Below are 14,621 nucleotides of genomic sequence, written 5' to 3' on the forward strand. Positions count from 1 at the left end.
TTGGCCCACCAGGTCATTTGCCGTTGCTTCAGGCCTTCTTTCTTCCCTGATGATCAATCAAACTGTTTATTTTGGCACGCCTAATGTTAGGGCTTTGTTTCTGATCAATTTATCTGTGTTCATTCTCTCTCATTATGTCCGTGTTACATTCATTAACACAGGGTTACATTCATTAACACAGGGTTACATTCATTAACACAGGGTTACATTCATTAACACAGGGTTACATTCATTAACACAGGGTTACATTCATTAACACAGGGTTACATTCATTAACACAGGGTTACATTCATTAACACAGGCGATTTTCACTCAAGTTTGTAGCACAACAACCTTACATTTCAACATTGCATTTGCCATTGCAGGTAAACAGTCCTTGGGTGGATGTGTAGAATATAAAGGAACTATTGTGATATTTCAGTGTTACAGATAAGAACTAATACTAATAAGAGAACTAAGAACTAATAACCCACATGCACACACACAGAAACTGAGCGTAATCACATGCACACACACAGAAACTGAGCGTAATCACATGCACACACACAGAAACTGGGCATAATCACATGCACACACTCAGAAACTGAGCATAATCACATGCACACACACAGAAACTGAGCATAATCACATGCACACACACAGAAAAACACAATTGTAGCGACTACTGGAGACCAGGTAAAAGGTCGCTGAGAGGCTGATCTGAGGTCTGTTTGCAAATTAGTTGACGCGCTGAACAAAAAGATTAGCTGAGATCAAATATCTGGGGAAGCAACATTCAGGAAGCTAAAATTAGACGTGTGTCTGTGTGTGCGTGTGTGTCTGTGTGCATGTGTCTGTGTGTGCGCATGTGTGTGTGTCTGTGTGTGTGTGTGTGTGCCTCTCCTGAGGCTGTGTGTAGAGACAGCATGTGTGTGTGTCTGTGTGTGTGTGCGTGTGTGTCTGTGTGTGCGTTGTGGTAGGCCCGGGGGAAACAAAGGGAGGTTCCGGTCGGGCTGTACTCTTTAGCGCCGGGGCGCGTATTTATTCCACCGAAAAACAGAAGAAACCAGGTCAAAATCAAACAGAAGATTCCCCGGTGGTGGGGCGGCTCCTCGAGGGCTGGTCAGCCGGGCTGCGTGGATCCCTCGGGTTAGTCCTGCCGGTGGCCAAAAACAGGGTGTTAGGAAGATAGGGAATATACGCGTGCAAACTACTAGGGCATCCGCATGCCATCAACACAACCACTCACTGTGTTCCTCCCCCCTCCTCTCTGTCCAGCCTGGCCTTTTCAACTCTCCTGGCCGTGATTAGGTGATGGGACCCAGCTGGCTGGTAACTGGGTTGGTCCTTGATGAGCTGATGAGGGTCAGGTGTGGCGAATGGCCTGTAGATCCCCTCCACCACAGATCCCCGCTGTCCAGGGTTCTGAAGTGGAGGGCAAGGTGTGCCTGACCCAGTGTGGCGCTCTCCACGGTGCTGAAGTGGCAGCGACCGGGTGCCTACCCGAGTCTTGCGGGCTCCCGTGGCAGGCCCGCGACGTCCCACCGGCGGGGGAATGCCACACACCCCCCCCCTCAGATCCAAGCCGGGGTCCCCGTAGAGAGCCCAGTAGGACGCCGCCCTCCTGGAGAGGGCGTCCGCATTGGCATGGTCCCTGCCGGGCCGGTGCTGGACCTGGAAGTGAAACTCCTGCAGGCTGAGGAACCACCGGGTTATACGGGGGTTAGTGTCCTTCGCCACGCTAAGCCAGCGGAGGGGGGCATGGTCCGTTATCAGCGTGAAACGCCTACCCAGGAGGTAATACCTCAACTGCTGAAGGGCCCATTTAATGGCAAGCGCCTCCTTCTCAATGGTGGAATAGTTCTTTTCGTGGGGAAGGAGCTTTCGGCTCACGTACACGACCGGGTGTTCTTCACCCCGCTTTTCTTGTGACAATACGGCACCCAGCCCCACCTCCGATGCGTCGGTGTGGACCACGAAGGGCAAGGCGAAGTCTGGGGCAGCCAGTACCGGCTCCTGGCACAGGGCCCGTTTCAGGGACGCAAAGGCCACCTCCGCCTCCGGGCCCCAGGTGACCTTATCCGGCAGGCACTTCCGGGTGAGACTGTGCAAGGGTGCGGCCAGGGAGGCAAAACCAGGGACGAAGCGTTGATAATACCCAACCAGGCCTAGGAAGGATTTCACCTCTTTCTTGGATGAGGGGCGGGGCCAGGAGGCCACGGCGTCAACTTTCTCCTGTTGTGGCCGGACGCACCCCCTTCCGATCCGGTACCCCAGGTATGCGGCCTCCTCCAAACCGAGACGACACTTTTGGGGGTTGGCCTTCAGGCCTGCCTGGACAAGGGCCCGGAAGACTGCTCGCAGGTGCAAGAGGTGCCCCTCCCAGTCGGGGCTGTGGATGACAATATCATCGAGGTAGGCAGCTGCATACTCACGGTGGGGCCGTAGCACCTGGTCCATCAGGCGCTGGAAGGTGGCTGGGGCGCCATGCACACCAAAGGGTAGCACGGTGTAGTGGTAGAGCCCGTCTGGGGTAGAGAAGGCAGTCTTCTCTTTCGCCCTCGTGGCCAGGGGCACCTGCCAGTACCCCTTTGTCAGGTCCAAGGTGGAGACAAACCGTGCCGGGCCCAGGCGGTCAATCAGCTCATCCACCCGCGGCATGGGGTAGGCGTCGAAGGAGGAGATCTCGTTGAGCCTGCGGAAGTCATTGCAGAAGCGCCATGTCCCGTTGGGCTTGGGCACCAGGACAATGGGACTAGACCAGGGACTCCGGGACTCCTCTATGGCCCAGTCCCAATGTCCACCCTTGCAGACTCGCAGACTTAAGGGCGCGCTCCCGCGAAGTCCGCGAGGGCTTAGGGGTGTCCCAATGTCAACTCGGCAAGTGCGCGAGGGCTCTCCGGCAGCCATTTTGAGCCCTTTATGCCCCCTTACCGTAAGTCTGCATTTCTGCAGACTTAGCCCAAGGGAATTACCCACAGTTCATAGCGTCGTGACGTGAAACACGGGGTTACCTGAAGAACAGCCAATTAACAAGCACAGACAGATCAACCAACCGTAACGTTCACGTTACAGAACAAAATATGTTTTCATGTTTTCAGCTGGACTTGCTTATCTGCACAAGTAGCCTTATAATTAATTTGGTTTCATTATTTTTAAGTATGGGTTATTAACCCCATGGGTTTGTATAATGTGATTTGTTTAAAAATATGTAGGCTATGGTTATAATTTACATCGATTTCTGTTGCTCTAAATCATATGATTGCCCAGTTAAAAGCAGTATGACATTAATTACCCATTTCGGTGCAGTGTTCTTTGAATTGAGATTTCCAACATGAATATGGAAAGAGTTGTGAGGTGCAGGAATGTGTATACATAATATATTATCATTCTTAAGTTAATACTTTTGGATTCATCACAAACAAGAATCACAGGCAGTAATGTAGGATCGATGCGATCCTACTAACAAATACTGGGTTGGGTTGATATTTGATCGCAGATGCGATCGCATATGACCACAAAATGAAATGATTTCAAGTTGAACAAATGTTTTGAGGGTAACACAGAGAGTTCTGATAATGTAAAGGGGAGTTGACTCAGCCAAAATTAATTTACACGAAGGCCTACAAGAAAAACATGTACAATTTACAAATTGATTTAAAAAAAGCCCCACGCCCACAATAGTAAGAAATATGTTTTCACGTCAACGTAATGTGATGTCACAAGTGCTGTCCCATTCCTTGTTATACCAATTCGAGCCCTTGCAGCCTCTCACACTCGATCACTTCACCAGGTGACGTCAATAAGTCTGTGAGGGCTCAGGGCTTGAGTGTTTAGGGGGGACATTGGGATTGGGCCTATCACTCCGAGCTCCAGCATGTCCTGCACCTCCTTCCGGATGGCCTCCCGGCGGGCCTCTGGGATGCGGTATGGTCGCAGCCGTACACACTGGTCGGGGGGAGTGTGGATGTCATGCTGGATGAGAGCCGTCCGGCCGGGCCGCTCGGAGAAGAGGCCCTGGTGTTGGAGGAGTAACTCACGCAAATCCTGGGCTTGGGTGGGCCCCAGCTGCTCCCCCATGGGTACGTCGGGGAGGGCCGGGGTGGTCGTGAAACTGGACACCTGCTCCCTCACTGGTTCTCGGGGCTCCTGGTAGGGCTTAAGGAGGTTAATGTGGTATAGCTGGGTAGGCTTGCGCCTTCCGGGCTGCCGGACCCTGTAGTTCACATCGCTTATTCTTTCGATCACTTCATATGGCCCCTGCCACTGGGCCAGAAACTTGCACTCCGCTGAGGGGATCAAAACCAGCACCAAATCCCCTGGACTGAATGATCGTACCTGGGCGTTCTTGTTGTACGTGCGTGCCTGGCTCTGCTGCGCTTTCTCCATGTGTTCCCGGACGATGGGCCAGACCTGCTTAAGCTGGTGTTGCATCTGCTCCACATGCTCGATAACCGTCCGGTGGGGAGAGGGCTGGGCCTCCCAGGCCTCCCGGGCGACATCTAACAGGCCTCGGGGACGCCTGCCGAACAGGAGCTCGAATGGGGAGAAGCCTGTAGAAGCCTGGGGTACCTCACGAATAGCAAAGAGGACATAGGGGATTAGGCGGTCCCAGTTACGGACGTCAACATCAGTCACTTTCTTCAACATACGTTTCAGGGTCTGGTTGAAGCGCTCAACCAGCCCGTCGGTCTGTGGGTGGTAGACGGAGGTCCGGAGGTGTTTCACCTTCAGGAGGCCAAGGACCTCCTTGAACACATTGGACATAAAACATGACCCCTGGTCCGTTAGCACCTCCTTGGAAATCCCCACCCGGCTATACAGCAACACCAGTTCTCTGGCCACGGCTTTAGCGGTAGCGGCCCGGAGGGGGACAGCCTCTGGGTAACGAGTGGCATAGTCCAAAATGACCAGGATATACCGGTGGCCTCGGCTGGACTTAGGCAGCGGACCCACAATGTCAAGGGCTATACGCTCGAAGGGTACCTCTATGATCGGCAGGGGGACGAGGGGATGACGGTAGGCCGGTCGAGGCGCGTTCATCTGGCACCTTTCACAGCGTCTGCAATAGTCACTGACCGCCCGGGTCAATCCCGGCCAGTAGAACCTCGCTCGGATACGATCTCGGGTCTTGTCCATCCCGAGGTGAGCTCCTAAGACATGGTGGTGGGCCATGTACAACACTTTGGAGACATAGGCTTTCGGTACGATAAGCTGTTCCACCGTCTGGTCATTGTTCTTCTCCACTCTATACAGCAATTGGTTTTTGGTGCAGAAGTAAGGAGGGTTTAAGGGGCTCACCTGGTCGACGAGAACACCATCACGTGCTGCCACACTCGCCCAGGCATGCTGCAGGTTGGGGTCTCGGAGTTGGGCTGTGGCGAAACTGCCGCCGGCCTCTTTGTGTCCCTCGCGCTGAAAGGGGAAGTCTGACAACCCGGTCAGTGGCGAGCTGAGGTCATCTTCCTCTTGTGGCCGGGCAGCCAGGGTGGCGGTCGGGGCCGCCTCGTCGGGGCTACCCTCATCCTCAGAGGGGGTGGAGGATGGCGAGCTCTCGTCGGCCGGAGTGCAGCGGGCGGCAGTTGGGGTGACCATGGCTAGCTCCGGCGTGGGGTGGCGCCGTCGCCGTCTGAGTCGGGACCGGGCCCTTCCACCTTCCCACACCAGCCGCTCAAACAGGGGGCAGTCTCTCCCAATAAGGAGGGGGACCGGAAGTTCCGGCACAACCCCAGCCTGGACTGAAAACATCCCCCTAGGTGTGCGCACTTGTATGCCCGCCGTAGGGTATGAACGGGTTACACCATGGACACAGCCAACATCAATGTAGGGTTCCTGGGGGGTTGGGGCCAAATTGGGGCGTACCAACGTTACCCCACTACCCGTATCAATCAAAGCGTAGGTATCAGTTTCACCTACCCGGACGGGGAGTTGGGGTGCCTCTGCCCCCTGGTGGGCCCAGCAGGTGGTGTGGAGGCTGCGGCTTGGGGTGGGTCGGTCTTCAGTCCCTGTGGCGGATGCCATGTGGACGTCTGGCTGGGGACACTGCCGGGCAAGATGTCCAGGCTGGCCACAGGAGAAGCACTTCCAGACCTCGGGCTGGTCCCCTCGTCTCCGGGGGGCAGGGGGAGTCGGCCGGCGGCCTCCAGGAGGCGTGGGATCAGCCAGTGGGGAGCCCTCCTCACGCTGCTTCCGACCAGGGGGCCCCATCATTTGTTCCATCACCTGGTAGTTCTCCAGATGGGTGATCATCTCCTCGAGGGAGGAGGGGTTTTTCAGCGCCGTCTGTCTTCGAGCACCGGGGGGTAGGGACCGAAGGCAACGGTCCATAACCAGCCGGTCCACGGCGGTGGGTCCCTCTCCGGTGGTGAGCCATCGGCGGGTGAGTCGGACGAGGTGTGTTACTTGACTTCGGACAGGGCCGTGGAGATCCATGTCCCACGCGTGCCACTGCTGGGCTCGTGCCTGTAGGTGGACTCCGTATTGGGCCAGAATGGAAGCCTTAAGGGTGTGGTAGTCCGCGGCCTCGTCCTCTCCCAAGTCACGGCAGGCTCGCTGGGCTTCTCCCGTCAGGAAGGGGGCGAGGAGAGTCGCCCATTCCACCCGGGGCCAGCGTTCCCGGTCGGCCGTCCTCTCGAACAGCTCAAGGTAGGCCTCGATGTCATCGTCCGGCCCCAGCCGGGTCAGTAGCTGGGCAGGAGGAGTCCGGGTCTGGGCGCTGGGCGGAGCGGCGGGGTCCGCGAGCCGGTTGATGAAGGTGGCCAGGCTGTCCTGAAGCGTAGCCTGGTTCTGCAGCAGTAGAGCGATGGCATTGTTGAGGTCTGTCATCCTTGTTCTGGGTGAGGCAGCAACGGATCCTAGAATGCCCGCATTCTCCACCATATGTGGTAGGCCCGGGGGAAACAAAGGGAGGTTCCGGTCGGGCTGTACTCTTTAGCGCCGGGGCGCGTATTTATTCCACCGAAAAACAGAAGAAACCAGGTCAAAATCAAACAGAAGATTCCCCGGTGGTGGGGCGGCTCCTCGAGGGCTGGTCAGCCGGGCTGCGTGGATCCCTCGGGTTAGTCCTGCCGGTGGCCAAAAACAGGGTGTTAGGAAGATAGGGAATATACGCGTGCAAACTACTAGGGCATCCGCATGCCATCAACACAACCACTCACTGTGTTCCTCCCCCCTCCTCTCTGTCCAGCCTGGCCTTTTCAACTCTCCTGGCCGTGATTAGGTGATGGGACCCAGCTGGCTGGTAACTGGGTTGGTCCTTGATGAGCTGATGAGGGTCAGGTGTGGCGAATGGCCTGTAGATCCCCTCCACCACAGATCCCCGCTGTCCAGGGTTCTGAAGTGGAGGGCAAGGTGTGCCTGACCCAGTGTGGCGCTCTCCACGGTGCTGAAGTGGCAGCGACCGGGTGCCTACCCGAGTCTTGCGGGCTCCCGTGGCAGGCCCGCGACGTCCCACCGGCGGGGGAATGCCACAGCGTGTGTGTGTGTGTGTGTGTGTAGAGACAGCATGTGTGTGTGTCTGTGTGTGCGTGTGTGTGTCTGTGTGTGCGTGTGTGTGCCTCTCCTGAGGCTGTGTGTAGAGACAGCATGTGTGTGTGTGTGTGTCTGTGTGTGCGTGTGTGTGTGTGTGTGTGTGTGCGTGTGTGTGTGTGTGTGTGTGGAGACAGCATGTGTGTGTGTGTGTGTGTGTCTGTGTGTGTGTGTGCGTGTGTGTGTGTGTAGAGACAGCATGTGTGTGTGTCTGTGTGTGCGTGTGTGTGTGTGCCTCTCCTGAGGCTGTGTGTAGAGACAGCATGTGTGTGTCTGTGTGTGTGTGTGTGTGTGTGTGTGTGTGCGTGTGTGTGTGTGTGTAGAGACAGCATGTGTGTGGCCATGCTTCAGCACACAGGGGAGCTCCCCACTGCAGGGCAGATGTGAAACCCGAGGCAAGATAAATGGTATCAGATAATTGCACAGGAAACATGTTCATGTTCTCAATGAACAGTGATAACCGCTGACTGTACCCTGTATTTCATGTGTTATTGACTTATCTTATGGGTGACTTATCTTGTAGCCTACAGTATGTGGTGAAGAATCTTATTTGGGCACAAAATATTTCAAGGCTTCTAAAAGTCAATAGAAATGAATAAAAGGCTATTTCTGAATATTTCATTTATTTTCATGTTTGGTTTGACATCTAATTATATGATATGATATATAGGTATTATTTAGCCCACACTCAATAAATGCAGTCCAGTTTGATAGCTCAGGTGAAAAATTCCAAAACAAATCGAATGAAATGTTTAATTATTCAAAACATAGATACGGGCAACACAAATGAACACGGTTTATTTTTGAAGCAAACATCCCTTTGAGCAAGGTATAAGAACAAAGCATAATATTCTATATAATTATCTAGGCCTATCATTAAATGTGCTATTCTTATACAGTATGTTCTGTTGCCATTAATCATGTGGGATAGTAATGTTTTTGTATGTTACATTAAATTGGTACCAGGACTTTATACGGTTATGTTCAAGTGTACTGCCACTATTAGTGTGGGGAGCCATGGAGGAGTGCGTTAGTCAATGCTATAAAGTCAGGATCAAATCAAGTTTATTTGTATACTGGGATACACAGAGGTGTAATAAGCCTACTTGCAAGCTATTCTTACATAGACTCAAATGAGCAACACAATACTAAAATACCTAGACTGGCATTGTGTCCCTCTTTCACCTGTAGTGATCCAGTAACCATAACTACCAATATCTGTGGAAGCCCAATGCATGTTTTCCACCCAGAAGTATAATTACACATAATTACACATTAGCTGTGATTTTTCATCTGTGAGCACAGAACCTAGTGTATTTTGCCCCTAATGTTCACGGGAAACAATTCCTCCAATATATTGTCTATATCCTGCAAGCCAACTGTTCATTATCCCTGAAAATCTCTGCTTGTTTGATTTTTAAAATCTGTGAATAGGTTTGATTCACTCTCAATTGATTCACGTTCTCTCAGTCATACAACTCTTTAAAGGAGTAGTAAAGGGAAAATACATGTTTAGCCCTGTTTTAAGGTTACTTATGATGATATACAATGGTTCAGATCAAAACATTGACAAAACTAGCACTTTTGAGAAAGTCTGATAATTGCTCTACCACCGTTTTGGTCATAAAATGGATGTGGGTGGGCACCTTGAAAAATAATTCAAAAAACTTGTTAAACCCTCAATTTCAAGACAAGAAACTCACCGAGGTGTTAGTTGGCGTTCTGACTTATAATTTGCCATAAAGTAAGATTCTAGTTCATCTGGAAAGGCTTTTTTAAAATATTTAGCATAGAACTATTTAGTCGCAGCACATACGTGTGTAAACTTCCGCAAACTAGGTAGCCTAGCAACATAAAACAATAGCTACCGTAAGTAGTTCCGCTTCCTGAATCCCCTCTGCGGATTGATCTACACATCTACAATGGTCGCTTTAATACAAGTCAATGGATTTCATAAAATGATCAATAAAACTCACAGCAAATAAAACAACAGGATTCATACTTCGCGGCAAATTTGATGTCAGAACACCAACGGACACCAATTACCCCCTCGGTGAGCTTCTTGTCTTTGAAATCGAGAGTTTAACATGTTTTTGAATGATTTTTCAAGGTGCCCACCCACATCCATTGCATGACCTAAACGTGGTAGAGCAATTATCATGTGGCCCTACATGTGGCCTTGTGAGGAGAGGGACCAGACCCTACATGTGACCTTGTGAGGAGAGGGACCAGACCCTACATGTGACCTTGTGAGGAGAGGTACCAGACCCTACATGTGACCTTGTGAGGAGAGGGACCAGACCCTACATGTGGCCTTGTGAGGAGAGGGACCAGACCCTACATGTGACCTTGTGAGGAGAGGGACCAGACCCTACATGTGACCTTGTGGGGAGAGGGACGAGACCCTACATGTGACCTTGTGAGGAGAGGGCTCAGACCCTACATGTGACCTTGTGAGGAGAGGGACCAGACCCTACATGTGGCCTTGTGAGGAGAGGGCTCAGACCCTACATGTGACCTTGTGAGGAGAGGGCTCCGGAGTGTTCCGCTGAGCTGTGCTCTTTCAAGCAGGAAGTTGAGCAATTCTCCCAATGAGTTGCAGGGGATGTGAGAGTTGTGGGATTGGGGTGGAAAAGGGAAGTGCCTGGTTTCTTCACTCAGTAGTGTCAGACACACAATTTACACAAAACACAGAACTTTGTGGGCGCTATGGCTGTCAACTGAGCTCAGAAATGATATTCGACCTTCTCTCTTTAATATTTTCCGATATTATATTTGATTATTATATTCGCCTCTATCTGGGCCCAGGCACATTCACACTCACGCACACACAGACATACACCAGTGTTTGCCATGTCTCTCCTATGTTGTTTTTTAGCCTTAATGTAATTTATTGCTTTATAAATGTTCTTAGCCGTTAGACAAACATACTCCAGGAGCTTGCTCGATCATCTCGTTGAGAGGGGTCAGGGAAGAATTTTTACAGCTCACTTATCTGGCCCCCGGGTGAAACTGTTTTTTTTACTTCCCTCTGGAATATATAGGGGTGGGACCTATGCCCACCTCCAGTGCTGCCTCTGTGTATGCGCTGTACAAATAAAGCTTTGATTTGAAAGCTTGTAGGAGAGTCGGTTACTTTCCCTTTGCAGTTTAAAATGTCGCTAGCACAAGCCCAGAAATCAGTCTTGTCACTGCGTTTGGGCGTTATGACCACCACTCCCGAGTGCGGGCGTTATTATACATAGGCCTATACTCTCTACTGTAATTAGCTAGCTAGATAGCTATCAGTAGCCGTGTAATCGGATTCCATCTAGCTATGCTAGCTATCTAGCTAACTAGCAAGCTAGCAGGGCTGTCAACTTACACAGGTATCAAACGGAAGGTTTGAGTCAGTTAAGCACTCAATAAGCCAGCTATCTTAGCACTAACGATGCAGGCTCTCAGTAGTGTAATATAAGCTAACGTTAGCAAGCTAACTGAAGCTGTGCCTGTGGTCTGTGGAGTAGTGCTGGGCGATACTGCAAAATTTGGTTCGATCCGATCCCAAGTCCAATATCCCGATACCAATATTTAAGTAATTATGTTTTACACTGTTAAATAAATGCTTCAATGTGAAACAAATTGAGATCATGGGTGATAAATGGAGTTCCAGGCATGTATTGATTCTGAGTCTTGCATGACATGCATTTTCAAGGCAGGAAGCGCCAGGAAGCCCCTTACGGGTCTCAGTAGAATGTTGTCTTGTGAAATGAATCTCCATCCCCATGTGTTGACGTGTTAGGCATGGCTAGGAGGATGTAAACAATCGTCTAGCTTTACCGCGGCGGAGGTTTACAGTGCGAAAGGTATGGTGTAGTGCGTTCGGCGAAATAGTTCTGGCTCAAATGGAGCTTTTGTTTCAATATTTGGTTTGAGAATGCGATATATTTCACATGACAGCATAATGACACCGGTAAGATCACACCCTGCGCTTCCTGCCTTGAAAATGCATGTTTATCATAGTTTTTAGCAGAGGCCCATAGACCTCCATTATAAAGGGGGTGCGCGCACAGAGGAAAAAGGAGCCAGCTTACTACTGCACGGATCGGTTAAATGTTGGTGTGTACGGATCGGTTTCATTGAGGACAAAGCAACATTTGAGCTAAACCTGCTATGACAGCGGCGTTCCTCTTTAACAATGCTAATGAAGGGACTACAGCAGGGAGAGCGGTGAACGCGCATTAAAAATCCACATGAACGTGTAAACTTTGTGGACGCGGCCGGGTCAACAAATCACGTGGTTAAAACATGAGAAAAGCACAACTGCGCATGTCTGTAAAGCGAGAAAACACAACTGCGCATGTCAAAAGGGGTTGGTGGACCTGTTCGAAAAGCTTCACTCTGAAGAACGAGACGTCAACGTAGTCACCGCATCCAGTTCTATTAATACATCCGTGAGTTCTATTAAAGGTACCCTATGTAGTTTTTGACCACTAGTATGCGCTCTAGAGCAAATTTGAGAAGGTGGTCCCCGAAAAACGCATCCTACGTTATTGCGTCAATACGCGGAGCACATAATAGTGATGTTTCACACATCTTTGTTGTTTTCAAAACATTAGCTAAATATCATTTTGCGAAGAAATTACAAGGTAGGAAAGACATTCAAGTGATTGAACATGTTTATTAGACTACAAGGAACCATATAATCGAGGAATTTCGAAAATAAACAAAGAACGGATTGTTTTGATTCACGTTTCGTTGGGTACCTTTAATACATCCATGGTGGACACAGTCGATTCGTCGTTGCCATTATTCGTCAGCCCTCGGAGCAGCCTCTATTCATAGTAAGACCCAACCACATCTCCAACTCCGTGAACATTCACAAACCATCAGAGCTCGACCCGGCCGCAGCAATATACGGTACCGTTAGTCAGAATACTAACTTACTTAGTTTAAATGTAGGTAGTCAAATTAATATTTCCCTGTGGTGAGTTCATACCTGTGATTATTTTGTATCATTGCCTGCATTATTATTTGTTTTATTGTTTATATAAATACTTGCTAATTATACTGTTGCCTTGCCTCCCATTCCCAGTGTTTAGTAGAGTGTCCACCCTCTAGATTATACATATACTGTAGCCTACATAGAGGTATGTCATAGAATTTACAACTGGCCTCAAGACCTTTCTATTCCAAACACCTTAAACCTTTGTCCTCCCTCTCCTTTTGTAATTCACCACCTCCCTCAACCGTTCACATAGACAGGGTGGCCTCCAGGATGACCTCCAGGAGGTCCACACACCTAGAACTCTGTCTACTCCAGAATAACCATCCTTTGTCCCTTTGTCTCCAATAAATTGCCGCCTTTTCTCATGTCACATGTCTGTATTCTCGGCCACGCCTGCCATTTAATATATCGTCCAATGGGTTAGCCAATCACATCCTGGAAGCGCCTTACCTGTGTTTTGCTTGAATATAAGGCAGCGCAAGATCTGGAGGCTTCACTTCTTTCTGATGAACCACTCTGTGTTTTATCCTGAGGTCCTTTTGCAATCGTATTGTTTTCATAATAAATCTGACTGAACCTTTTTGTGCGAACCTTGGCAAATCCTTTTTTGTTACTTAAGATCAGAACTTCTTCAACAGGTATGCCAGTGGCTTTACATCGTACAGTTTCTGATTAGTTTAAAGGTTTAGTACTTACAGTGTTTTGATTATATTGATTGAATTATACAGTCCTTTAGTCAAATTGAAATTTAGTCATTGTAGCGTGAGCTGTTACACTCTCTCTCTCTCTCTCTCTCTCTCTCTCTCTCTCTCTCTCGTTATATACTGTAACTGAACTATTTTATTTGGAATGATTTCCAACAACACAAAGGTAACAAAGGCTAATCCAATACTGTTTTACACCAGCAAGTCTGTTTTACAATCAATAATGTATTCATGATGATTTGAGTGATATCTCTCTTAATATAATTGATTTATTCAAAGAAGTACAGTACATGGGAAGACAAGTGAACATTTTGAAGGACAGGTTAATAAAACAGGACTGTCGTAAGTCATGTGGGTTAGTAGGATATCAGACATCTGTGCTTTGGGAACACTCACCATGAACGAACAGTTCGGCTGGGCCGGGTTTCCCGATGAAGAACCTTCTTAAGGAACCCTTCTTAAGCAACCATTTGTATGGGAGTTAAGAAGTACTTTGGAGTTAAGTGCTTCTTAACTCGTTCGGGAAACCCAGCCCAGGCCAGGAGAAGGTGCCAATGGACAACGAGGACCCTAACTCGGCACTAATGAACATACTGCTAAGACTCCCCCCCAAGAAGAGACATGTCACACTTTGTAGAGTAAAAACAGCAAAAGAAACACATTGAAATAGACAATAATCAACAGTAACCAAAGGTAGCTTACTGTATGTAGAAAAAACATACAGAGTATCATGGAGTGTTCATGGATTGTGTCACCCAGGGCCGGCGTCTCCTATAGGTGGAGGAGGGGAATGCCTCGGGCCTCACAAAACTTTTTTACTCTCTTAAACATGTTAATGTTCTCATTGGATACAGGATGTGATACTCAGGTCATGTTCAAGTTGCTACTGCTGATAGCCATTACATGACGATGGGCTAATGTGCCTAAGTCTTTATTGCTTGATGGTGGGTGGGACTTCTCAAAAGGCCTTTGCCTAGGGCCTCCAAAAGTCTAGAGCCGGCCCTGGTGTCACCCATCTTGATGTCCATCACGTCAATCCAAAATATCAGGGTCACTAGCAAAACATTTTTCATGGACAGCAAAAGCCAAAACACAAAATGAACAGATGTATAGATACATGGAAACAAAATGGAGGTTACAGAAAGAAATAGTTGCAGTAACATACCTGAATAGAATACAAATAATATGGCAGCCATTATACCGTGTCTGGCTGGTCATACACAGACCTAAAAGAAAGGGCGACTGAGCAGGAACAAGACCAGCACAGAGCTAACGTTACTTCCACTGTGCTAGCTATCATACTAAGGACTTCCTGTAATCGACAAATTACTCCATTCACATAATAAAGAAAAATACTCTAAATCAGAAGATTGATTAGACGTATGAATGCCATTTTGACATTCGTCATTTACCAAAATGAGGCA

The sequence above is a fragment of the Borostomias antarcticus genome (genome assembly GCF_949987555.1).
Source record: "Borostomias antarcticus genome assembly, chromosome: 2".
In the NCBI taxonomy this organism is placed as follows: domain Eukaryota; kingdom Metazoa; phylum Chordata; class Actinopteri; order Stomiiformes; family Stomiidae; genus Borostomias; species Borostomias antarcticus.